Source organism: Tamandua tetradactyla, chromosome 5, assembly GCF_023851605.1.
Source record: "Tamandua tetradactyla isolate mTamTet1 chromosome 5, mTamTet1.pri, whole genome shotgun sequence".
NCBI lineage: Eukaryota > Metazoa > Chordata > Mammalia > Pilosa > Myrmecophagidae > Tamandua > Tamandua tetradactyla.
In genome coordinates, this window is record NC_135331.1 from 173,299,194 (window position 1) to 173,324,161 (window position 24,968).

Consider the following 24,968-nt stretch of genomic DNA (forward strand, 5'->3'; position numbering starts at 1 on the left):
GGAGAATTCAAATGAGTTAAAAATGAAAAAGATATTAGCATTGGATTGTTGTGAAAATTGCTCTGAACCGGGGTGAAAGATGTGGCTTCCAATCTGAGCTCTACTACAATCTGATATCAAAGTCATTTCTTCCTGAAGGGCCTTTTTTTGGTCCATCCATATAAAATAAAAGATTTGGATTAAACCAGGGCTTTTTAAGACACAGCTGTAACTTAAAATACCTGGGTTTTAAAAATCATCCACGCTAAGGCCCCATCTCCAAAGATTCTGTGTCAACTGGTCTGTGGTAGGGAAACCGAGACTCAGAAGTTCCCCAAGTGTTTGTAATATGAAGCCTGAGTCAAAAACCCCTGAGTTCTTTAAGTGCCTTGACCACCTGGGGTGGACTGAACTGTGTATCCCAGCCTGGACGTTTTTAGTGGTCTTGGTCCACATTGTAAAAGTGGGAGTGGGCCCATTATAAATAAGATCTCATCAAGATGTAACTTCACTTAAGGTGTGTCCCATCTTAATTGTGTTTTAATCTGTTGTTGGAGTATTTTATAAACAGTGTGGGAGATGAAAAGAGAAGTCATGGGAGCAGCCAGAAGCTGGAAATTAATGGAGCCTGGAAGAGAAAGAGAAGACATGGCCAAGGAATCCCAAAGACTGCCAGCCAGCCAGAAAATTCTGACCCCAGAAGGAAGCAAGCTTTTTATCTCTGAAACAATGAATTAATAAATTCCTGTTGTTAAGCCAACCCATTGTTTGATATTTATTTCAGCAGCCAGGAAACTAAAGCATCACCAAAGAGCTACGATTCTAGAGTTTCTGGGAAAAGTCCCTCCCCCTCACACACTCATATACATATACACACAAATGGTCGAAGTTTGTTAATTTATCTGGACTCCTATTTTTAGGCTGATAGTAGTTTTCTACATAAGGGAGGTATAAATTTTCAAACCACAAATAAAAGTTACGACACCCCACATGCAAATCAGATAAAACATTAATTAATTAAGAACAAAGGCAAGTAGAGAGAAGAGAAGTGGAGAAAAAAAAACACAAGCACTGCCAAAATAGGTTTTTTGCGAGCAGGATTCTATCTGTTCATAAACTTTTAATAAAAATGTTACTATATGCTTATTTACATGTAGCTTTTTAGACTTCTAAGCTTTTTTTAAACCCCTCTACTTTTGACATATCTTAGTAAATCTAGAGAGAGAATCGTGATAGCATGTACAACGTTTCCTGCTACACAATATGGAGATCTAATTAAAGAAGACAGAAATCTACTGCAGTGAAGAATAGGCTTGCTGATTATTTATTGAATAAGTTAAACTTTCCCATGTCCCACATTTATCTGTTTATCAGAAAAGAAGTTTCTTAGGAAAATGTCGATGGCTTTTTCTTTGCAAGAGGAAGGTCCAGAGGTAGTGAGCAAAGAATGCTTTCATGGCCCAACTCAGCGCCCCCAGCAGAGCTTCTTATGAATTGGCCAATGGAAAAAGCATCCACGTAAAGGCCTTGGGACTTGGTATAGTTGCCCATTTGGCAAAAGAACCATCCTACTCCTGTGCGAGATGAAAAGGAAAAAAAAAATCAGAGGAAAAAAGGAATTTTAAGAAAATGCTTCAAGGAGCCATTAGAAAAAGCACTTGTGCTGGTTTCATCTGTTATTTACCTCAGAAAAACCCATGTTCGGTTGTTTGTTTTCCACATGGCCAGGCACCAGGAATCGAACCCGGGTCTCCAGCATGGTAGGTGAGAACTCTGCTGAGCCACCATGGCCCACCCAAGTCTACATTCTTTTAATCCATCCCTATGGGTGCACATGTATTGTGGGTGGGACCTTTTACTTAGGTTGTTTCCATGGACATGTGACCCACCCAATTCAAAATGGTTTTAATCCTTTACTGGAGTCCTTTGTGAGAGGATAAAGGACAGTAAAAGTCCAGAGAACTTAAATAGAAATGTCCCAGGAGAAACAGGCGAGAACCCACAACAACCCTGAAACATTCTGGAGAGAAGGACCAGCAGATGTCACTATGTGCCTTCCGAAGCCACAGAAGAACCCCAGATGCCAACAGTCTTTCCCTCTCAAGAGGAGAAGGTATCTTTCTCTTGATGCCTTAATTTGAATACTTTCATGGCCCTAGAATTGTGAATTTCTAACTAAAAAAATTCCCATTGAAAAAGTCAGCCCATTTCTGGTATATTGCATTCCAGCTGCTTCAGCAAATGAAACAGTGGTACTTTGAATATTCTGACTAGATCCCCCAAGATTTCACCAGCTACTCAAAATTTGTGGCACGAGTGATAGACAAGGTTGAATTTTATAGACCAGTACTCTGAAAAAGACAAAGGACCAAGTTCTGTGTGTGCATGTTTTAGTTAATAGGTTATTCCACATAATGTCCTTCCTCAACCAGCTATACCAGTGCCTCTCTGTACCATTATTTCACTGAATAATAAATGTAATCCACATTTGATGTCAGTTTCGCACATGTGAACTGTCATTTGCAGATTCGTATTTCAAAACACGTTTTACTTTCTCCACTTTACTTTCAAGCCACTGGTCTAGACCTGAGATCTCCCCAAAGAGACTGAATCATATTTTACCTATTTTATGCTCTCTACACACAGGAAGATAAGAAATGTTGAAGGTAATCAGAGATTAAAGTAAAATTATGATAAAAAAGAATCATGGAAAAAAACTTTCAACTTTAATCCTCAAATTTGTGAGCATCTTCATTTTTTTGTATGACTTCCATCCAAACAGGTGTCTGATTTAATCTCATTGCATAGATGATCAAAATCCTCATTGATTTGGATGATATCATGAATTTTCATTTAAAAAGATGCCTTGCAATGGGACCACTGTGCAGTTTGTTCACAGCATTAGATAACCCAGCTGAGAGGATGAATTCAGCCCCTCAAATCAAGCATGTACTTTAGTTGCCAAACAGCATCCTGACACGAAGCTATGTCCACCAGGAGGACTGTGTGAATTTTCCCAATTTGTGCAGTCAAATGGGCTATTAGTCATCCTGCCTCCAATCCAGAAACTGGTATAGGGTTTCCCCAAGGAGGGAAGGCTAGGGGATGTGGCCCCATCTCCTCTCTTTTGTTCTTCCCTACTTTTGTGCTTTGACACTAGGATATGAGAACTGTGGCCCTATTTTCCCATCTGTACTTACCCTGACATCTGGTTCTGCAGTTGCTAGGACTCATTCTGGTGTATGAGGCTGGGCATAATCCACCCCCCCACCCCCACCGACCTGTCCCCCAGCCACACACACACACACACACACACACACACACACACACACACACACACACGGGGTGACTGCTAGTTATTTATGGAAGTTTGCCTAATTCTTAGATCTTCTTTTCTGTTTGAAGGGACTTACTATGCAGTAAAAAGTGGACAACTAGAAAAAAAAGTGGACAGCATTCACCAAAATTTGTTTAATTAAATTACAATCATTCATTTGTTCATCTACCGTTTATGGTGTGCCTCCTTGGTACCAAGGCATAGGAAAATAAAAAATTCTTAGATAATTTGCAAGTATACAACTTATTCCTTGACTTTAGCTTAACCTGTGTAAGTCAATTCTCAAACTTTTACAAACACATACACACACACACACACACACACACTCTACTCTCCATCCTTCTAGGAGGCTTCTTATTCTTTACTAAATGGTTTTAAGGGGAGTTGAGAGGAGCCCCTCCTTTTTTGTTAGGCCATTCTCTGCTGTTGAGTTAATGATGATGGCTTCTGAAACAAGCCTGCTCTTCTATTACTTTAATCAAAACTCCCTGCACACTTCCTGCCCTGGGGCTCTCTCCTTGACCTCATGGACCCTGACCTATTACAGCTGTCTTACTTTCATTTATAAAGCACCAATCTCCTTAGCTTCTAGTTTTCCTACTGCTTGATTCTTCGCAGTTTATTCCTCATCCCCATCTGAAAATATCTCAATGAAAGGAGATGATCAACATATTTCAAGGTTAAGATCAAGAATGGCAGGTGGGAGGTAGAGGGGAGAGGAGATATCTGGCATACATCCACCAGTGGTGAAAAATATTATTAGCAATGATTAATTTTAAATGATCCTTTGTAGCTAAACACAAGACAGTATTGCTATTCTGATTTAAATCCTTCAAGGCAAACTGGAGTAAATGCACAAATATACTTTTGCAATTTAATGTGCAAAAAAGCCCACCGAGAAATCTGGACTCTCTTCTCTATGTAATTATAGTCATTTTCTAAAGTATCTAGTATGAAAACACAGCTATAACTGTGGTTTCTAGTAATATCTTGTGAAAACAGCATCTCAGAGCTTAAAATCCAGGATGCTCCTCTCTGCACTGAATCACTCCCAAACCACCTAAACTATTTCCTGTTTGGAGGTGAGTACCAATCATACCAGAGAGGACAGCTAAAGATGCCCTGGGCTTAGGAGAGTGTTAAGCCAACCACCACACCCCTGGGCCTGCCATGTTGCTCAAGGAACAATGAACCACGGGAGTATTTACCCAAAGTAGCTTTGATATCAATGGACTCGACAATCAAAATGATGACTCACCACTGAAAAAGGCCTGCAATAAACAGAACCAGATTAAAAAGGAGAATGAAATTTCGAGGTGATTCACAGCTTTTAAAAGAACACTCTTTCAATTCTTTAAGCTAGGCTATATATGTAAAGAAGCATCACATTTTCTTTAGACTACAAAGTAAACACCTTACCTCTCTATTCTTGGCAGGATCTTTTATTCCCAACTTCAATAGAAAATGACTGCATTTTAAAAATTCCCTTCTTTGAGAAACCTCAAGTGGATAGTTTAGTGTGGAAAGGCCAAAACTTTGTATCATACTGTTATGAGCTTAATCACGTTTAGAATAAACATTATGAATGGTTTCTTTATTCTCACCTCCATTCTCTGCCGGTTACTCTTCACTAAGTGTGAAGTAATATTCCCCCTTAACTTTCATTATACATTCTCTCAATAACTACTCTCAGTATTTTATTTTCTTCTTATTTTTTAATGCAGATAAGCATCGAGAAAAACAACTTTGCCATTCAACTTTTCTATCATGAAGAAACCTGGGCTCTTATCAGCTAGAGTCACAATGGGGAAATTTATCCACCTGGTAATAAGATCTCAGGTTACTCTATTAGCTCTGCAAAAGACTGCACTTTTACTGCCAGACACTGGATCGCGGCAATGGCCCTTCATAAGAGATTTTTGAAAAGCATATTGAAATGTCTCCAACTAAATCAAGCTAAGGAGACGAAGAAATTCAATGAGTTTTTGTGTGGGAAGGTGTAACAAAGAAGGAGTTAGAAAAAGGAGGGGAGTTGCTGTACAGTGGGATGATAAGATCCAAGAGATGTAAACACAACAGTTTTCTTAAAAAGAAAAAAAAACAGGTAAAATGTGAACTCCATGGAAAGATAAGTGCTGACTGTTCTATTTACATTAATTATCTCTCTATCATTCTTCATATTGTCATCCTATTTGGTTCTATCATAGCACTGATCACAATTACGTATCCATTATGCTCTTTTTTCCTGCCTTTTCTCAATAGGCTATAAGATTCATGAGGGTAGGGTGCAGTTTTGGAACTTTGTACCCCAGAAAAGGCCATTTTTCTTTTGTATGCTGTATGGAGGGGTCGTATTTCATTATTTTCCCATGTGAGTATTCCGTTATTGCAGCACCACTTGTTGAATTTTTTTTTTTTTTTGGTTTGGTTCCTTGTTTGTTTGTTTTGCTTGTTTGTTTGTTGTTTGGGAAGTGCATGGACCAGGAATCGATCCTGGGTCTCCCGCATGGCAGGAGAGAATTCTACTACTGAACTAAACCTCGCACCCCCAAAGCCATGTTCTTTTAATCCATCCCAGTGAGGGCAGACCTTTTGTGGGTGGGATCTTTTCATTAGGTTGCTTCAACTGAGATGCGACCTTGACTATTCAAGGTGGGTCTTAATCTTTTAATCAAGTCCCTTCCGAGAGGATAAAAGGCATAGACATTTGGAGAGAGCTAAGCGAGAGAAATGCCCAGAGAAGCAAAAAGTTCCCACAGGAGCTGAGATAAAGAGTTACTGAAGCCAAAACTGAAGGCAGCAACCCAAGAGAAAAAGGATCAGCAAATGCTATCCATTGGCCTTTCCATGTTACAGAGAACCCCAGAGGCCAGCAGTCTTTCTTCAGAAAAAGGTATCTTCTTCTTGATGTCTTAATTTGGACATTTTCATGGACTTAGAACTGTAAATTTGTAAACTAATAAATCCCCATTATAAAAGCCAGCCCATTTCTGGTATATTGCATTCCTGCAGCTTTAGCACACTGAAACAGCAGGTGTCTTGTGTTCTCAGCACCAAGTTCAACATAGAATCCACAACTACGTTGACCCTATGGTCAACACCACCCACTAACCACTGTGCCTACTGAGCCCTGGAAATGTGACTCATCCAAACTAAGATGTGCTATAAGTACAAAGAACACACTGGATTTTAAAGATTCAGTACAAAAATAAAAGAATGTAAAATATCTTTATTAATAATTTTTATATTGATGACATGTTGAAAAGATAATATTTGGGGTATACTGGGTTAGATAAAATGAATTTTACCTATTTATTTTTACCTTTTCAAAATATGCCTACTAGAAAATTTTAAATTGCATGTGACAATATATATATCTACTGGACAGTACTTGTCTAAAGAATGCCATATAAGGTGTTAAATGAACAATGAATGAATGAATGATGTCCAGATCCAGAACTGATATTACCAAAATGAAGAATATCTGACTTTTGATAGGATTATACTCGATAAAAATAGGGCAACAATTGTGGTAGATTTTATTAATGGGCTTAATCCTATATTCACACCCAGATGTGTGCTTTTATAGTTTGTCCCCACAAATAGGTGAAGTATATTTCCCAAGCCCTTTTCTTTGGGTTTGGCCACATAACTTGTTTTGGTCAAAGAAATTTTAGTGAGCATGCTGTGACCAAAGAGTTGAGCAATGTTTAACCTATTGAGTTTGCTCTCTCTAGTACTTCTGCTAGTGATTGTGAGAACATGCTTGTGCAAGGAGGAGTTTGAGAGACATGTAAAGCAGAACAGAGCTGTCCCAGTGGAGTCCAACCTAATCCCCAGTTTATCCCCATACAGGTGAGCAAACCACTGGAAGTCATTACAGCTGCTCAAACCAGCCTAGAACAGTAGACCCTTGCTGAGTCGTGAGCTAGGTTAATGCTTATCATTGTATACCACTACGATTTTGTGTGGCATGTTATGTACATGTGTGTGAAACATGTAACATACAGAAATGGAATCTTCAGAACAGAGCTTTAATTCTTTAATGTGATATTACACATAGGAGACTTTATAGTCATGTGGCCAATTGTTTTAAAAATTCCCCTCTCTTTTACCTCTTCAATAAAATGCTTTCAGCCACCACGACAAGTATGGGAACTAGGAAAGGTAGTCTAGCAGGAGCTGGATAAATTCATTTGAGAAGTATAATTCATTGATCATTGCAGGGGTTTTTTGGGCAAGCATCAGCATGGGTGCTAAACTTCAATGGAATGGAATAGCACAAGCATGATTCTTATTTTTACAACCAAGTGTTGGATTTATTCCTCTCTATAGATGTTCCTAGATTTTTATCATTGTGGGGAAAAGCTGTTAATATACGAGTACTACCAGCTTTCCCTTATTACACTGCCTGCTAAGAGGGTGCTGGCTGTGCTCCCACGGGCCTTTTCCCTACTCAGCCCCACACATTTCTAGAAAGCCCCTTCCCTACTGTCTGACAGGTCTTTAGGCTTTGTGGTGTTGAATCAGAAAAATGGTGAGGATGAGATGGAACTAGTAAGTATGGGTTGAAAAGTAGCAGAGAAAGATTAGAATAGCATCTTTTTGTATAAGACAAAAAAGTTGTAGAAGGCCAGGGATGCAGGATGAGTTTTCAAAGCAGTTTTCAGAGAAACTGAAGGTTGTAAAGAACCACGGATAGAAAAGGCAAGAGGATTTTAACAAGCGTACCTGCAGGTTTTGTGGTTTGAATTCCCTTTATAAGATGTGGATATAGGTAGAAAGCTTAGACCGGCTTCTGTGGATCACAGCTTTCTAAGAGTGAGGTTTTTGTTCAATACATTTCATATGGAACAGAGCAATAACACGGTGGAGAGAACATAGAACCTGAAGTCATATTCACTTCCCATATCACTTACTAGTGACATAAATGGACAATTAACTAAGCCATTCCGAGACTCATTTTCTTGATTTACACCAGAAAGAAAAATGAAATATTTCATGGATTGTTGTGGGGTTATAAATAAGAAAGTGAATATTAAAATGTCTAGCATATTGTTTAAGACATAAATGTGAATTGAAATGTTGGAGCATAATATTGTCTTTATGAAATTCAAATTTTCCCCTTTAATCACTGTAAAGTTTCCCCTTTACTCCCCAGCTGTCTTCCAACTGCTCATGCAGTTGCTAAATCACAAAGACACTCCCATTTCCTTTACAGTTACTTTGTATAAGTTCAAAGGAATTCTGTTACTTATCACCCAAAACTGATGAGGACTCTTCCTCAGGTAGAGAGGACTCAAATGGTGGGAAACTCAACACATAATGTGACCATTTATGGGGGCTTTTTATAGTAAATTTTTGAAAAGTCACCTATATACTTTTCCACTACTATCTTATGTTCACCTCAAGGGAAAGAGAGCAGAGATGTCACATATTAATTTCAGTAGTACAATTTGAAAACATTTGGGATTATTGCATGGGAATTGAATATGGCCTGACACAGTTCTAGTTTTCAATAGCAATGCAACAAATGAAGGAAGAGGCAGCAGATAGGTTTCATATACTGTGGTGATTTGAAGCACTACGTACCCCAGAAAAGCATGTTCTTATATCTAATCCATTCCTCAGATGTAAACCCATTGTAAGTAGGATTTTTTGATGAGGCTACTTCAGTTCCACCACATTCAGTTTGGGACTTAATTTTCCTACTGGAGTTCTTTAAAAACGGAAGAGAGAGAGAGAGAGAGAGAGAGAGAGAGAGAGAGAGAGAGAGAGAGAGAGAGAGAGAGACAGCCACAGAAGCAAGCAGGTGAAATCAACAAAACCTGGAAGAGAAGGGAGAGAGCAGCAGTTGCCACCATGTGCCTTGCCATGTGGCAGAGGAGCCAAGGTTTGCCAGCTGCTGGCCTTTGTGAAGAAAGCTTGTCTTTATGATGTCCTGATTTGGATGTATTAATGGCATCAAAACTGTAAACTAGTAAGCTAATAAACTGCCATTGTTTAAGCAAATTCACTTCATGGTATCTGCTTTAAGCAACCTAAGATATCATTCTGCATAGAAGAACCCTATAGAAAAGTAACTGGCAAAAAAAATTCCATATCTACAGTTTGTAATTGCAATACAAAATTGAGAACTAAGGCTATGAAGGCAGCATCTTTCCCAAGGTTGCACAGAATGAATACAAGCAAAAAATCAGATTAAGAAGATAAATATGCTCTTCTGGAAATTGGAAGACACCAAAACAGCATTATGCTTCTGATATACGTGTGTCTTTAGAGAGACAGGGCAGTAATGTGTGACCTAACCCACAGCTATGAGATAGGGGTAGAAAGGAAAAACCCACCTAGGTCTTCCTATGCACTTGTCAATAATGCTTAATATTAAATGGCAAATCAGTATCATCAACAATGATGCCTTGGTATATAGCCAAGCTGCTAGCATGGATTGCCACGGAGCTCCACAGGCGAGAAGAATAGATGACAATAGAATAACCGAGGAGATGTGGTCTGATAAACTCATGTGGAGACAGTCACAAGCTGTGAGGACAGATATAGTCCTGTAAGGACATCGAAGCACAATTTCCACGGACACCGTGAAGAGTAGTAGATTGCTGGGAAGTGAGAGCACCTGATAGATTGCTCTGTCACTTAGTACTCAGAGAGCAGCAGACTCGTTTTCAAGGTATATCAAGCAAATCTGGTACAAACAGCAGACTTACAGAATCCTCAGCTTTGCCATAGCAGCAAATGCCATGGACAAACAAGACAGTCGTGTGCATACAGGTGACATGGGAAAGCCACACATAAGGGGTGGCCAAAGCAGGTAGTTACTCTAGTGCCCAAACTACTGGAAACCACTATGTTCTTTGTACTGATAGAAAAGTAAAAATTTCATGGAAAGGACCCAGGGAGGATATGTCAGTTGAGTCTCATGACTCTGGGGCTGAAATAATGGGGCAGCATACATCTTTACGCTTCACATGCAGCCATACCGAATAAGCTTTTTTTTTTTTTTACACAAACTGACCTTGCCTGGGAATTCTCAGTGGCTATAAGTCATGTACAGCAGTCTACATGCATACTATTGATATATGTGTTATATTATTTTCTCTGTTACTAAAATGCCTTTATATAACTTTGTAGGAAGAGTGCTTGCCCAGCACTCAAATATTTCCATGACTATTTGCAAAGGGAAATGTGCCACATGGTAATATTCCATAAACTAAATTACCAAGGGGGATTACTGAAAACTTGCAGGGATGGTTGCACCACATGAATTCTGTAATTTGTCAGACATTATATCTGCTTAAGTCACTGTTTTGTGAGAACTGAAAGTGATAATGGATATAGATGGATTTGTAATCCATGGAGCATGATACACACATATGGCAAGCCTGAAAGTTAAATTGTAGTCAAGAGGGCTTCAACAGCAATGTCCAAAGCAGACCTATTACAATTTGCTTTTCTACTCATCTCAGCCTTAATAGACAATAATGTGCCTTGTCTTCCAGACACACTTAGGCGAAGGCAAATAAAAAACACTTTAATGATAGCTCAGGCAGCATTTAAAGTGCAATGTTCCTACTGAGAGAAAGGAAAGGAACACAATCTCCTCCTTCTCTTATTGTCCTCTTAATAGACTCAGGAAAGCCATCTTCCCACTCAAAATCAAGTTTTATATTGGCAAGTTGGTTTAGACCTCTCACAACTTCTAAAAGTAGTAGGGCGGGGCTTCATTTGTTACAGTGAAAAGAACAGGGGTTGTGGTCTGCCACACCCACGGAACAAGGAGCACCTTCAAAGAGAAAAGATCTCTCCTTTAGCCAGACTGCTACCTAAATTATACGGAACAAACTCAAGCAAAACACAACAGCTTTGTATTGAAATGTAGACTCTACTTCATCCACCACAGCCTGGTTTCATCTACTATGTGGGTGGGTATGAGAATAGTAAGAAAAAATGAAACAAAACCTCTCCTTGTCTAATTTTCTTTTCTTTCTAATCAAAGTTTCTAATGCAAATGAAGATCTTCTTGCAGTGTCTTCCTTTTTTTGTTTTCTCTCATTGTGGAATTGGTAATTCCTTCAACTTTGGGTTACTGTTTCTCATTTATCTAATAGTACCCTTCTGTGGTTAGCCCTTTGCTGCTGTCACTCTCAGTTGCAAAACAGTGAAGTTCATCAGTTTCTGTGAATTTAACCCCAGAGAGTCCAAATGCCCCTAAGGTAGAGTGCTCTGTTATTTGTTCCTTAATGATAAAAACCAGAAACTGCATGTTTTCATGAGAAATGGTCAAGAGTGAGAGAGAAATTTCAGAAAAATGGAAAATGAGCAAACCTGGGCTCTCAGTCTATTCTAAGCAACAAAAATGATTGACAGAAATGTGACTAAACAGAAAACACTACCTTTTAGAGTTTGAAATACACAATGGTGGGGATTCTAAGGTATCAGGATATATTTCTTAAAAATGTAAAAAAGCTATAGTCTTAAGTTTAAAAGTTTGGTGGTTAAAAATAAAATTAACCCCTTACCCCTCTTGGGGTAAGGTACTGTGTTTACTAGTCATTATTCACTTTTCCCAGTGCCCATAAATGCGATTACAGCTTATATTTGCATTTCTATTCTTTCATTTTTTTTCCTCTTTGTTACTGGTTAGCTTGTTTATGTGAACATGAATAACAGTGAACAGAGTTAGAAACTTTAATTTGTATTATTTGCTTTTGAAATCAACAGAAAAACATTATTTTCTTAGCTGAATCAAAAATATTTATATATGAACTCTTCACTATGGTTTCTACCAGTTAAAAATATATTGATAGTACTCCTTTCGGAACTAGACCTGCAGTGATAGTTGAAAATGGAAGGGCAACTAATCTTTGCTTGGAATATGGTATTTTGAAGGGTTGCTACAAGATCTTTTCATCTCCAGAGAAGCAGCTTAAAATTAAGTTTGCTGCAGAAAGTTCTGTATTATTTTAAGATTCATCTTGCAAATAATGCAGATAGTTACTAAACAATCTGAGAAATGAAGGTATGGACACCAGATTGCTGTGCTTTACTTCATTTGGTTGATAGTTCACTCATTCATTCCTCCATCCATGAGATATTTACTGAATGCCTCCTATAGGGTCAGACACTGTGTTAGGCTATAGAGATAAAATGACAAGCGAAACCAAAGTTTCTTCTCTATACAGTTCATAGTCTAATGATTCAGACAATTTAATAATTCTAATGATTTTCAAGAATGAGACAGGTTTGTAGGAAAATAAAAAAAAAGAGAGTCCTCCTGTTTCACAGTTGTTATATGCACAAGTTTCAGTTAATATGGTACTGTGCAAAGCAAGGACTCCCGGTGGTATTATCAGTTGTTTCAGCTCAATAGCAGAATTTTTAGGTTGATGGTATTAGTTATTCAATTTTGTGTCTACCCTGATTTGTTTTTTAATGGTTCTCTCGTATAGGCTATGTGACTGTATGTGTCATATTTTTAGTGTTCCCTGATGAAAACAAGTTAGCTACCCAGCTTCGTAGAACTGTGGTAGGGGCAGTCTTTCCCTGGGACCCATAAATATATTTTGTGCTAAGGACCGGGGTGTCAGCCTCCCTGACAGTCCTTCCCCTATTGCTCTGAGCATAACTAAACATTCACTGGAGACAGGTCTGATTTTGGAGGGTATGTTTTATGACATCCAGCTCACACCCTGGGGGTATCTGTCCCTGATGAGGAGGGAGCAGGGGTTCTCCACTGCAGCAGCACATAAAGCAAGAGAAGGGTGCTGCATGTGGGTCATCTCCCTGTGTTGCCCATGGATGGAGACCTTCTGGCTATGGGGAGCAGATACCCACTAGAGAAACGGACCTCGCTCTCTCCGCCATGTGAGTAAAATCTCTTTCCATTAGAGACTGTGAATTGTGCTTTTGCTGGCAAATCTGACATCTGTTTTGGAGTGAGTTGACATTTCTTTAGGCGTCTCTCCTCTTGAGGGAAAAGAGTTTTGCAAAAATTGCTATTTAACCAACGAAGCACAGGAAATAACTTTCTTGTATTTTTTCCCTTTTTTTATCCCTAGTTAAGACTCGTATCACATACCTAAAAAAAATTCTACAAATTCATTGCCTTGTTTCTACACTTCTTTTTTTAATATTCTCTCAGCACATACATGCTAATCAATAGTTAACCTTTAAGGCTCAGGGGAATCTCTTACATGCTTTTCTTATTCTAGCAGTCATATTCTTGTATTTCCACTATCAAGAAATGTCTTTTACTTTACTCAATCATGCATTCGAAGTTACTAGGGTAATTAGTTTGAATGGAAAATGAGGTCTGAGACAGAAGTCTTTAGCACTCTTCAGATATGTACCTGCTATTCTATCCCCAGAGGTCCTCTCTGGGGGTGGGGGTGAGGACACAGTAACATATCGGATCTTGTGGTGTGTCACCCAGATGTCACATCTGAGGAACTCAACTTCGGAGGGTGGGCTGCAAATGGCTCACAGCCCTGCCCCTCTTCAAGATTTGACCAGATGAAGGGAAATACCTTGCCTGTGATGATGCCCCTTCCCTAGGGCACCCAGCCCCCAGTATTTGGTCTGCGTGGGCTACAAAGGCTGTTCCCCTTTGTCTCAGTTTGGGACAACTCTGAGTAGCTATCCAGGGAGAAGCTTCGGTAATAACCTGGGGCTTCTGTGGTAGGTACATTCACAGGTGAAGAGCCCTCCCTCTCTCTCCAGTCTTGTTTCCCTCACTTCCTTACAAATGTTGTTCCTTCAAAACATTTCACAATAAACTCCATGCACAAAAGTCTCCTACCAAGTGTCTTTCCAGGAAACCCAAAGAAAGATATTACACTAAATAAAGTGCCAAGGCAACTAATGTGAAATAAATCAAGAGGAATCTGAAATATTTCTATGTCCTTACATATTTTCATAATTTCCTTTTTAAGTGGAGAAATAATACTGTTATTTATATAATAAAATCTTCCACCAGAAGTTATGGCATGCATATTAGTCATGGTTTAAACCTGAATTTGGGGGACTATTTTGAATTTCCTAAATATTTCTCAGCAAATTTTTTTAGGCACAAAAAATCATTATTGACCAAATACATCATTATGCTGAAACAGGATTGAAATATATACACATAAATACAATGTTAAGATTGAATCTTTTGGAAACTAACAATGAATATTGTATTTCAAATTTTACATCTCATTGATTAGAACATTAAGGAGATAAAAATATAGTACAAAAAGAGAATAATTCACTAAATATATGATCATAATGAACATACTGCCAACTTCGGCATGTAGGGAGGGACACTTTGTCTTCCTTTGGCATCAAAACTTGGCTTTTATTTATTTGATAGTTTTCAAATTAAGATATAATTCCATCCCAGGTAAATGGGGATATTATTGGAAAGAGAATCGTATTATATTTACTAGGTGTCCACATTAGTGGCCTGATTTAAAAAAAAATTCTGGCTTATTAGAAATTTCACTTGCTCACTCAAGTTGAGTGTTTACAAGTCTTACAGAGATGCAAGTCTTGTTCAAGTGTGTTGAGTGAGCAAAAGGAGCAAGGTATAGAAAAAATGCCATGTGAAAGCTAGCAAAACATTGGACGCATGAGAAATATCTCCATTTCTGATTCCATTTGATTAGCACTGGAAGTACTACAGTAATGGAGATAAATTCTTGAATCAAAGAAAAAGTAATATATAAAAAGTCAGGTAGAAAACTTTTCCAGCATTATATAGTAAGTGGTATTAAAAGTGTATTTTGGCAGTGAAGCACTTTCTTCAAGTGAACTCTCATACAGAAGTGCAATATATAACAGAGATGAAAGAAAAGTGATTTTGTTTGAAGGAGTGGGGGTTTCTGGAGGCATGGACAGCCTCAAACTCTGAGCTGTCCCTAGAGAACTTCCAGGGCTCCATGGAACAGATTGGAAAAACCAGTTGGTGTATTGGAAAGCACTCAACTGTGAGCTTTTCAGGGAAAAGTTATGTTTAATAGTTTGGTTGCTTGGCCTGAATTTATTTTCCCTTTCCCACTTCTAAAGCAAACTGTACCTTGAAATCCACATTTGGTCTGGATAGAACTGACTCCATGCTGGTGTCCAGGAGTGGGCCCTGATTGGCTTAAGCCAGTCAGCATATTCCATCTACAGGCTATGCTAATTGATCAACCTGGGCAATCAGAACTGATAAGAAAGAAGTCCAAGTTTTTGGTTGTTTGATTTGATTTGGTTTCATGTCTGACCTAAGAGCAACGTGGTCTTCCTTTGTGCTAGATCTGTACCTGAAAGTGATTGCCGCTTATTGCTATACTGTGATAAAAATGTAGGAGACTCAAAGGTGCCACAGTAAGTGGCACTGAGACATGGGCATAATCATCCTAGTGTAGTCATTTGAGCCACTGCATCAAGAGTTGCCTAAAGCCAGAAGGACTTCTCAGTCACATGACAATAAATTGTCTTTACTCTTTAAGCCAACTTTTAAAAATATATATTTTTATTGAGATGTCATCAAGCAGCATACTGTCCATCCAAAGTATACAATCAATGGCTGACAATATCATCACATAGTTGTATATTCATTACCATGATCATTTTGAGAACATTTGTATCTCTCCTGAAAAAGAAATACAAAGAAAAAACCCATACGTTCCATACCCCTTATCCCTTGCTCTCATTGACCAGTTGTATTTCAATCTACCCATTTTTTTTTTACTCCTTATCCTCCCTATTATTTATTTATTTATTATCCATTTTTTTTCACTCTTCTGTCCATACACTGGATAAAAGGCACATCAGTCACAAGGTTTTCACAATCACACAGTCACACCCTGAAAGCTATATAGTTACACAATTTTCTTCAAGAATCAAGGCTATTGGATTACAGTTCCACAGTTTCAGGTATTTCCCTCTAGCTACTCCCCATTACACCAAAAACAGAAAAGGGATATCGGTATACTGCATAAGAATTACCTCCAGAATGACCTCTTGACTCCATTTGAATTCTCTCAGCCATTGAAATTTTATTTTGTTTCATTTCTCTCTTACCCCTTTTGGTCAAGAACGTTTCTCAGTCCCATGATGCCAGGTCGCAGATCATTCCCAGGAGTCATGCCCCACAATGCCAGGGGGATTTACACCCCTGGGAGTCATGTCCCACGTAGGGGGAGGGCAGTGAGTTCACCAGCCGAATTGTAAGCCACTTTGAACTGGGCTTTCTCTTACATCCGGAAAGCACCCTAACTGACAGCCATTTATGCCAGGACCCAGGAGAGTAACCAGCACCTAGTGGATAGTTCAGCAAATATTTGTTGATGGAATGAGTTAGAAGCCATGGGTTCCAGGACCAATCTTGCCCCTAAATGCCAATTCATTTTACTACTCAGGATTGATTCTTTTATTTGTAAAACAAGAGAGTTGCTAAGATTCATCCTGAAAAATCCACTCCTGCTCTAACAGTGCATGTCCCTCTATGCCTCTGTGCAGATTACTGCTTATGTGTTTGCTTCACGGTCAATCTGCCGAGGATTGAGAGCTAATGCATTGATTCAATTCTGCATGAGGTTAACCCACTGAGAATTTTTCATTAACCACGGGTTAAGATATCCCTGTTTCTCCCTCAGCTGACTGCCTGCCTGTGAAATTATGGTGACCCACAGAAGAGAATTTGTACATAAGAGGTCTGGAAGGGTGGAATTCATGGGAGTCAAAGCTGGGTGATCACTATTTGCTTAAGAGCTCCCTGAGCATCTGCAGAGGGAGCTGAGTGTAAGCTCTACATGGTTACAAGAGAAAATTATGTTGTCTGAGAATAATCACAGAGCTACCTAGAAGTCATAATCAAAATTCCAGGATGTTTATAGGTTTCTGAATAGAATGTGTTTAAAAATGGAAAGGAATGCTGTCTTTTGAAAAAAATGCAACATGGCTATAAAGTCACTCCGATCTAAGGCTGACCCTGTCTGAGAAGTGAATCAAAGGATAATCACCCCTGGAGTTTTAGAAGACAGTATGGGAGCAGAATCTCTGCCCCTTCTCTATAGTTTAAGTTGTTCTCCATCACAGATTGTGATGGAGCAGCTACTGTTCAATAGAAATGTAATGTAAGTCAGTCACAAACGCATTACTTCCTAGTAGCCACATTAACAAAAAAAGTAAAAGGGACAAGCATAACAAATTTTAACAGTCTCTTTTTTTGAAACCAGGGTGTCAAAAATATCATTTCAACACTGATCTATAACAATAACATTGATTGTTTTCAATATCAATAACATGCTCAAAAGAAAAAATTATCGAGGTAATTTAGATTCAATAGAAAAAGTTATCGAGGTAATTTAGATTCCTTTTTTTTTTTTTACCAGATCTTTGAAATCTCCAATTATAGCACAGACTAGCCACATTTCAAGTGCTCAGTGACCACGCTGCATTCTGAAACGGTCCAACAAAGATCTAGAGAGTAGCTGCTTCCTCCTAGATCTTTTGTGGTGCTTTGATTTTATGGATGGGAAGCATCTTAAGTCAAAATATCATAAAAAATGTAGTTAATTCGGAGGAGTGAACATATCTCCTCTTACAAGGAACTGATGGAAGGTTAATATGATGCAATATTGAGGAAGAGGGAAGAGGTGACAGGAAAAGAGAGTGAAGGAGGCAGTGGCCCTGCACCAATACGTCTGAGCTTGTTCACCAGGTCCAGAAGTTTTGATATCATGCAAAATATAGCTAGAAGCCACTGGAAGTGTTTTTCATGGGGGAATGACACAATGCAACTTGTGTTAGGTCTCATAGCCAATCTACTTGGCTTCTGTCTATTGAATGTGTGGTGAGATGATATTTGAGATATTCATCTATTTTTCCCCTGTCATTCTTCCTTTTACATTTCTCCATTTAAACAGGCAGTAGACCTTCTGCTCATTGCCTTAGGGAAGGAATACAGCAAGGTGAAAAATAGAAATGTTCTCTCTGGCTTTGTGATCCAAAACTGCCGTGGGACAATTTAGAGATTGTGTGAAGTAGATATCAGGGAGAGAATGTGGATGTGTAGGGGAAGTGTTTTGGATAGAAATGCAAAGCAAGCAGGATTTCTCCCAGAAATGTAGAAGCAACAAGGGCAGTCATTTGGGCTGGGAGGAGGGGAGAGGAGAGGAAGGGGGAGGGGAGGAGAGAGGAAAATAAGAGAGAAGAGAAAGGGGTTTGAGTTTTGGTGCAGCGGCTCCCTGGCTTCTGCTTTTTGGTAAGCAGGTCTGTTTGACCTGGAAAAGAGGCAATACCCCAGGGAGGAAATGCCAGCATGCTGCAAAGAGGGGGATGAGGCTGCAGGCAGCATGAGAAAGGTTTAGGAACCCAAGTGTAACAAGGGCATAGCAGAGCTTGCAGAGCCATGCATGCAGCCCAGGTGACATTTCCTGACTGCCAATGTAGCCAAGGACCGGATTCCCATTTGTCCCTGTCCCCACCACAGAACTGGGCACAGTGGGAAGGCCCTGAACCTCCTAAATGAATTTGCCTAAATTTCTTTCCATCTGGACAGTAGCAACATGGTTTTAAAATAGAAATTAGGTTCAACTATTACAATGAGTGTAAACTTTACTTGACTTGTGGATTGAGGATCATACCTGTAGGGATACAAGGAACTTACAGAGCCCAGTTAGATGGTTACTGCCAAGAGGCTGTTTTAAATTCAATAAGAGATGTGGGATTATTGGCAGTCCAGTGAGAGAGAAGGAGATGCCTCCATGTACTACTTAGGAGACAGAATTGACAGTGTCTGTTGGAATGGAGTCAGTGGACTGGGAAATAGGGGTGTCATGGGTGTTTCCCAGGTTTTTGTCCTGGGCAATTAGAGGGATGAAAAAAAATCTATACTTCTGAGGCACTTACGGAATACCAGGTACTGTTTCAAGCACTTTGTACAAGTAACAACTCACTTAATCCTTTTCCTAGCCCTATGGATCATTACCATCATCTGTATTTTACATATGTGGATGTGGAGGCTCAGAGAGGTTACATAATGCTCCCAAAGTCATAGTTTGTTGGGGGCAGACCTGGCATTTAAACCTTGGTAGTCTGGCTTCACAGCCCAGTTCTTCTATCTCTACTCCTGGCAAGTAATAAGCTAAACAAAACTTGGGGATATTTTGGTTGGGGCAACCCTTTATTTTTCTTATCAAGGTCCTGGATATTCAGTGGCTTTTGTCCATATTCCATGTCTTTATTTGATTCACTTTATTGTCTATGTTTTACATGGAATTCTCTTTTGAATGTTATCATAGACTTCAAAAAAAACAAGTAGAAATACTGGTAAGCCTGCCTTCTAGTAAATTGAAAAATTGAGTCATTAAATACAGAGGCACCCAATAGCTTTTCATTATTCAGAGATAAAGATGGTGGGTGACTGTTTTCATCCACAGGTATCCTCCTTTGGAGGGAGGTGACCTGTCTGATCCTGCAGGGAATACCTGAAGGTTCCTCTCCTGTAACTGTTTCAGGTCTTGACTGAGGATTTTCCTGCTGGGCTCCAGTTTCCCTACCAGTTCTCACAGACACTTGAATTTAGACAGAAAACAAAAAGATTCCATTCCCAAGTACCACACCCCCCCCCCCCCCCGCCGCCCCCATCAGCAGCAGCAGTGAGAGTGTGGCTGCAAACTCCAGCAGGGCCAGTCCAACCTGTGCAACACCGTGGGTGAAAGAGAGTGATCCCAGGCAAGGAGGGAATAGGCGGGAGACTGCTGTAGCCACAGCCACAGGCACAGGGTGAGCTGTGGCGTATTCTCTGGGTAAAGACCTCGGCAGGCCACCTTGGGCAGGGCACCCCTCATGAGTGACTGGGACCTGTAATTAGTGCCCTTCATGCACAGTCCTTGTCCCGGCGCCTGATCCGTGCTGGCAGACAATTTCCCCCTATTTAAAACTCTTGGCTGTATGACCTTTTGCTATCTTCCTGTAACTGCCAGAGTCCCTGATTTTGATCTTCCTAACTCTGATCTGCTCAATCCTTGTGGCTCTTTATTGGAAAAGGCTCTTTGTTTTCAAATGAATTGCTTTGTCCAGGTTATTTGGACTCACAGAGACAACAAAGCAAATAAGAACATGGGGTCTGAAAAGGAAATGATGTGGGGAACAAATATTTATAGGGAGGCTCTGGGAAAGGGACTTTACTCCTCTATGGCTCAATTCTCATCTGTAGATAGTGAATGCATTTCCTCATTGGGTTACTGAGAAGATTAAATGATGTGATCTGTGCATGGGCCACATCTGATCAGTAATCACGGTTAACGTTAACTATTAATACAACTGCTGTTGTTGCTACTGACAAGAATTTTCAGATTAGCCTCCGATTTCCCAGACTCCCCTCAACATTCTCCATTGATCAAATTCTACACATTGTTGACTGATACTAGCAATTAGCTCTACCTAACATGGGAATCATATTTTAGATACACACATTTCCTGTAGCCAGTGAAAACAAGGGCATGTCCCCCCCATCCCACCCATTGTTTGCCATATCCTGAAGACATGGCATATGAGAATGCTATATATGCACAATTTTCAAATAGTTTCTCCTATTCAGTATGCCATCCTTTAACTTTCTCCACGGTATACTTTGATGAAAAAAGGTCTTAATTTTAATGAAGCTTGAGTTTATCTATTTTTATTTTGTGTATTGAGTTTTGTGAAATGCCTTTTCTGTGTCAATCAAGATGTGATCAAGTTTGTCTCTTTCATTCTCTTAAGGTGGTGCATTACACTGATTGACTTTCTTATGTTGCACCACCTCTGCATTTCTGGAATAAAGTTCACTTGGTTGTGATGTATAATCCATTAAAAAACAACATGGGCTAGCACTCACTTCTCATAGGATTTTTGGGAAGGAGTTCTTGTGTCCATAATTGATGACACTATTGCCTTTCTATCAACCTCTACTTCTATATACTAAATTTCATTACTTTTTCTTTAATACTTTAAAAGTTACTTTTATTGTGTACAACAAACAAAATACAAGTAGTCTTGACATACAGACATTCTATACATGGTGTAAATCAGTGGCTCACAATATCATCACATAGTTGTGTACTCATCACCATGATCATTTTTTTGAACATTTGCATCTTTCCAACAAAAGAAATATAAAGAAAAAAGTAAAAACTCCTACATGCCATATCTCTTACTCCTCCCTCTCTTGACCACTAGCATTTCAATCTAGTCTATTTATTTTAACCTGTTCCCCCTATTATTTGTTTATTTTTGTCCATATTTTTTACTTATCTGTCCGTACTGTAGATAAAAGGAGCATCAGACACAAGGTTTTCACAATCACACAGTCACACTGCAAAAGCTATATACAATCATCATCAAGAAACATGGCTACTGGAACACAGCTCTACAGTTTCAGGTACATCCCTCTAGCCACTCTAATACACCATACACTAAAAAGGGAATATCTATATAATGTGTAAAGATAACCTCCAGAATAACCTCTCAACTCTGTTTGAAATTTCTCAGCCACTGACACTTTACTCTTTCTCATTTCTCTCTTCCCCCTTTTTGTCAAGAAGGTTTTCTCAATCACTTGATGCCGAGTCCCAGTTAATCCCAGGATTTCTGTCCCACTTTCCAGGAAGGCTTACACCTCTGGGAGTCAGGTCCCATGTAGAAGTGGGAGGGCAGTGAGTTCGCTTGCCATGCCAGCTTAGAGAGAGAGAGGCCACATCTGAGCAACAAATGAGGTTCTGTGGGAGTATCTCTCAGGCATAATTTAAAATAGGCTTAGCCTATCATTGGCAGGGATAAGTTTAAAAGAGGCAAACCCCAAGATTGAAGACTCAGCCTACTGATTTGATTGTCCCCCTTATCTAATATTTTTAATATTCATTATATGGCATCATTGCATTGTTGACTTTTTATGAATATACAGCATGTCTTCCTTCCTAGACAAAATACAAAAGCCAGGACTATGGTTGACTTTGTTGTGTATCTCTATGGACTGTCATATTTTCATATGGGAGGAATTCAATTAAAACCTGGTGATTGATCCTTTTAAATAAGTGAGAGGACATGTGCACCTGTATACAGTAAAATAAGAACTCTAAAAAAACTAAGTAGTTCTTTTTTTTTTTTTTAAGTTTTTTTTTTTGTTTGTTTATTACATGGGCAGGCACCGGGAATCAAACCTGGGTCCTCTGGCATGGCAGGCAAGCATTCTTGCCTGCTGCGCCACTGTGGCCTGCCCGTAAATAGTTCTTTTATGTAGATAATGCCTTAGTGGTTAAGCTGTTAAACATTCAGGTTAAAAACTCAATGTGACATACTTTAGATAATCTTTATTAGGAAATATATCACTAAGATTTTTAGAGACTTTGATGGAATCCCTAAAGACAAACATAGGGGTAAATATAGATATAGATACAGAAGAGACAAATAAAGACACAAATATGCATTTAAGGAATTATTTCAGCATCAGTCTGCAATACACAGGCTTCTCTAAACATCTCAAAAAAGCAAGCTAAAACTCATAACTAAAATAAAAAGTAACTAATTGCAATAAAACTCTATTAATAAGCTATCTTATTTTGTAAATGGAATTTCTTATTTAAATTTCATTTATGCTAGTAATTTGTTTGATAGAAATACAAAAATAGGTTATAAACTTGTTGAGAATTGTTTATTACACCTTTAAGAACATAGTCTAATTAATAATCCAAAATCCCACATATAGGTAAAGTATGACAGTTCATATAAGAAATATAACCACATTTGTTCAGTTGTACTTTTATACTTAGAAATGCAACACTTTAGCATCCTAATGTTGGTCTCTTTAAAGAAATAGAGAATATTACTGTTCTAGTTTGCTAGCTGCCAGAATGCAATATACCAGAAACAGAATGGCTTTTAAAAAGGAGAATCTAATAAGTTGCTAGTTTACAGTTCTAAGGCAATCTAATAAGTTGCTAGTTTACAGTTCTAAGGCCAAGAAAATGATACAATTAAAATAAGTCTATAGAAATGTCCAATCTAAGGCATCCAGGGAAAGATACCTTGCCTCAAAAAGGCTGATGAAGTTCAGGGTTTCTCTCTCAAGTGAGAAGGCACATGGCAAACACAGTCAGAGTTTCTCTCTCATCTAGAAAAGCATGTGGCAAACATGGCATCATCTCTTAGCTTTCTCTCCTGGCTTCCTGTTCATGAAGCTCCCCAGGAGACATTTTCCTTCTTCATCTCCAAAGGAAGACTTCCTGCTTCTCATGGCTATATTGTTCTGCTCTCTCAGAATCTCCTACATTCTCCAAAATGTTTCCTCTTTTATAGGAATCCATTAAACTAATCAAGACCCACACAGAATGGGTGGAGAAACATTTCTATCTAATCAAGCTTAACACCCACATTGATTGAGTCACATCTCTGTGGGGATAATCTAATCAAGTTCCCAACCTATAGTGCTGTATAGGGATTAAGAGGAAAGGTTGCTCCCACAATATTGTTTAGGTTTAAAACATGGCTCTTCTAGGGTACATAAACCCTTTCAAGCCAGCACAATTACAAAATAGAATATTATTTAGCCATAAATTTTATATATTCTATTCTAATACTATCAGATCATATACAACTTCAATAAAAAGGGCAGTAATTAAAACCTCAGGAATGTTTTAGATCTTTTGAAATAAATCCTTAACACATACTTTTTCATAGATATAAATACTATATAGATACTGTGTAAAAATTATAACACTTACTAAAACTCTTCTCTTGTGTTTACCTATAAGAAATATGCATAAAATAATTATATTTATAAAATTAAGGTTTTTTCCTTTGGTTGTTCTTTTAATAATAAGATAAATAGTAAGATATCTATAGTCAGATATAACAAGGTACTAGCAAATTGGTTAATAGAAAAGCCAAGAGTATTACGAAGAGAATATGCAGGGTGTTTTTTTTGGGGGGTGGGGGGCAAATATAGAGAGAAGGTCATAGGATCCAAGCAGTTGTAGATATCACTATCATTTTCAGAGTCTGGAGTAATCGAAGTGGCAAGACTCTAGATCTTTCAACTTAAAACATAAAAGCTAATATGAGCCACGCTCTCTGCTAAATGCTGAGTTGGCCGGGGGAAGGCGGGCGTTTCAGCCAATGATAGGCCCCTCACATGCAAAGGGACAGAGTGGAAAGAACATAATCTGCTGAAGATACTAAAAGCAGTTCTTTGGGGCTGGAATATAGAATGTGCGGATTGGAGTGGCAAAAGATGAGGAAAGAGAGGAGAGCAGGACCATGTTAAAGAGTTTGGAGTTTATTCTGATGACAGGGGACAGGATCATGTTAGTATTTCCTACCATCTCTGGTTGCAGTGTGTAGATGGGTGTGAGGGGCCCAGAGAGGTCGCACAAACATTGCTGTGATGACAATGATGAGAATAACAACAGGGACAGCAGCTCCCAGCAGTTCAAGTGAGTGGTGGGGGCAGAAGCTAGGGAAGAGCAGTATGCAATAGTGTAGACGCTCATCAAACATTTGGGTAATAAAGGGACAGAGGAGATAATTCAGTAGTGAAAGGGCTGAGGGAAGACTATTATTATTATTATTTTTAGGATGAGAAAATATGGGTTATTGAATAAGTGAAAAGAGATTATTAAGAAGG

At 38.9% G+C, this 24,968-nt stretch overlaps 1 protein-coding gene across 1 annotated transcript in view; it reads right to left on the minus strand.

The window, feature by feature from the left end:
* The window catches only part of HS3ST5 (heparan sulfate-glucosamine 3-sulfotransferase 5), a 229,267-nt gene that overhangs the window by 198,824 nt on the left and 5,475 nt on the right, over positions 1-24,968 (minus strand). The gene's annotated exons all lie outside the window — the stretch shown is intronic.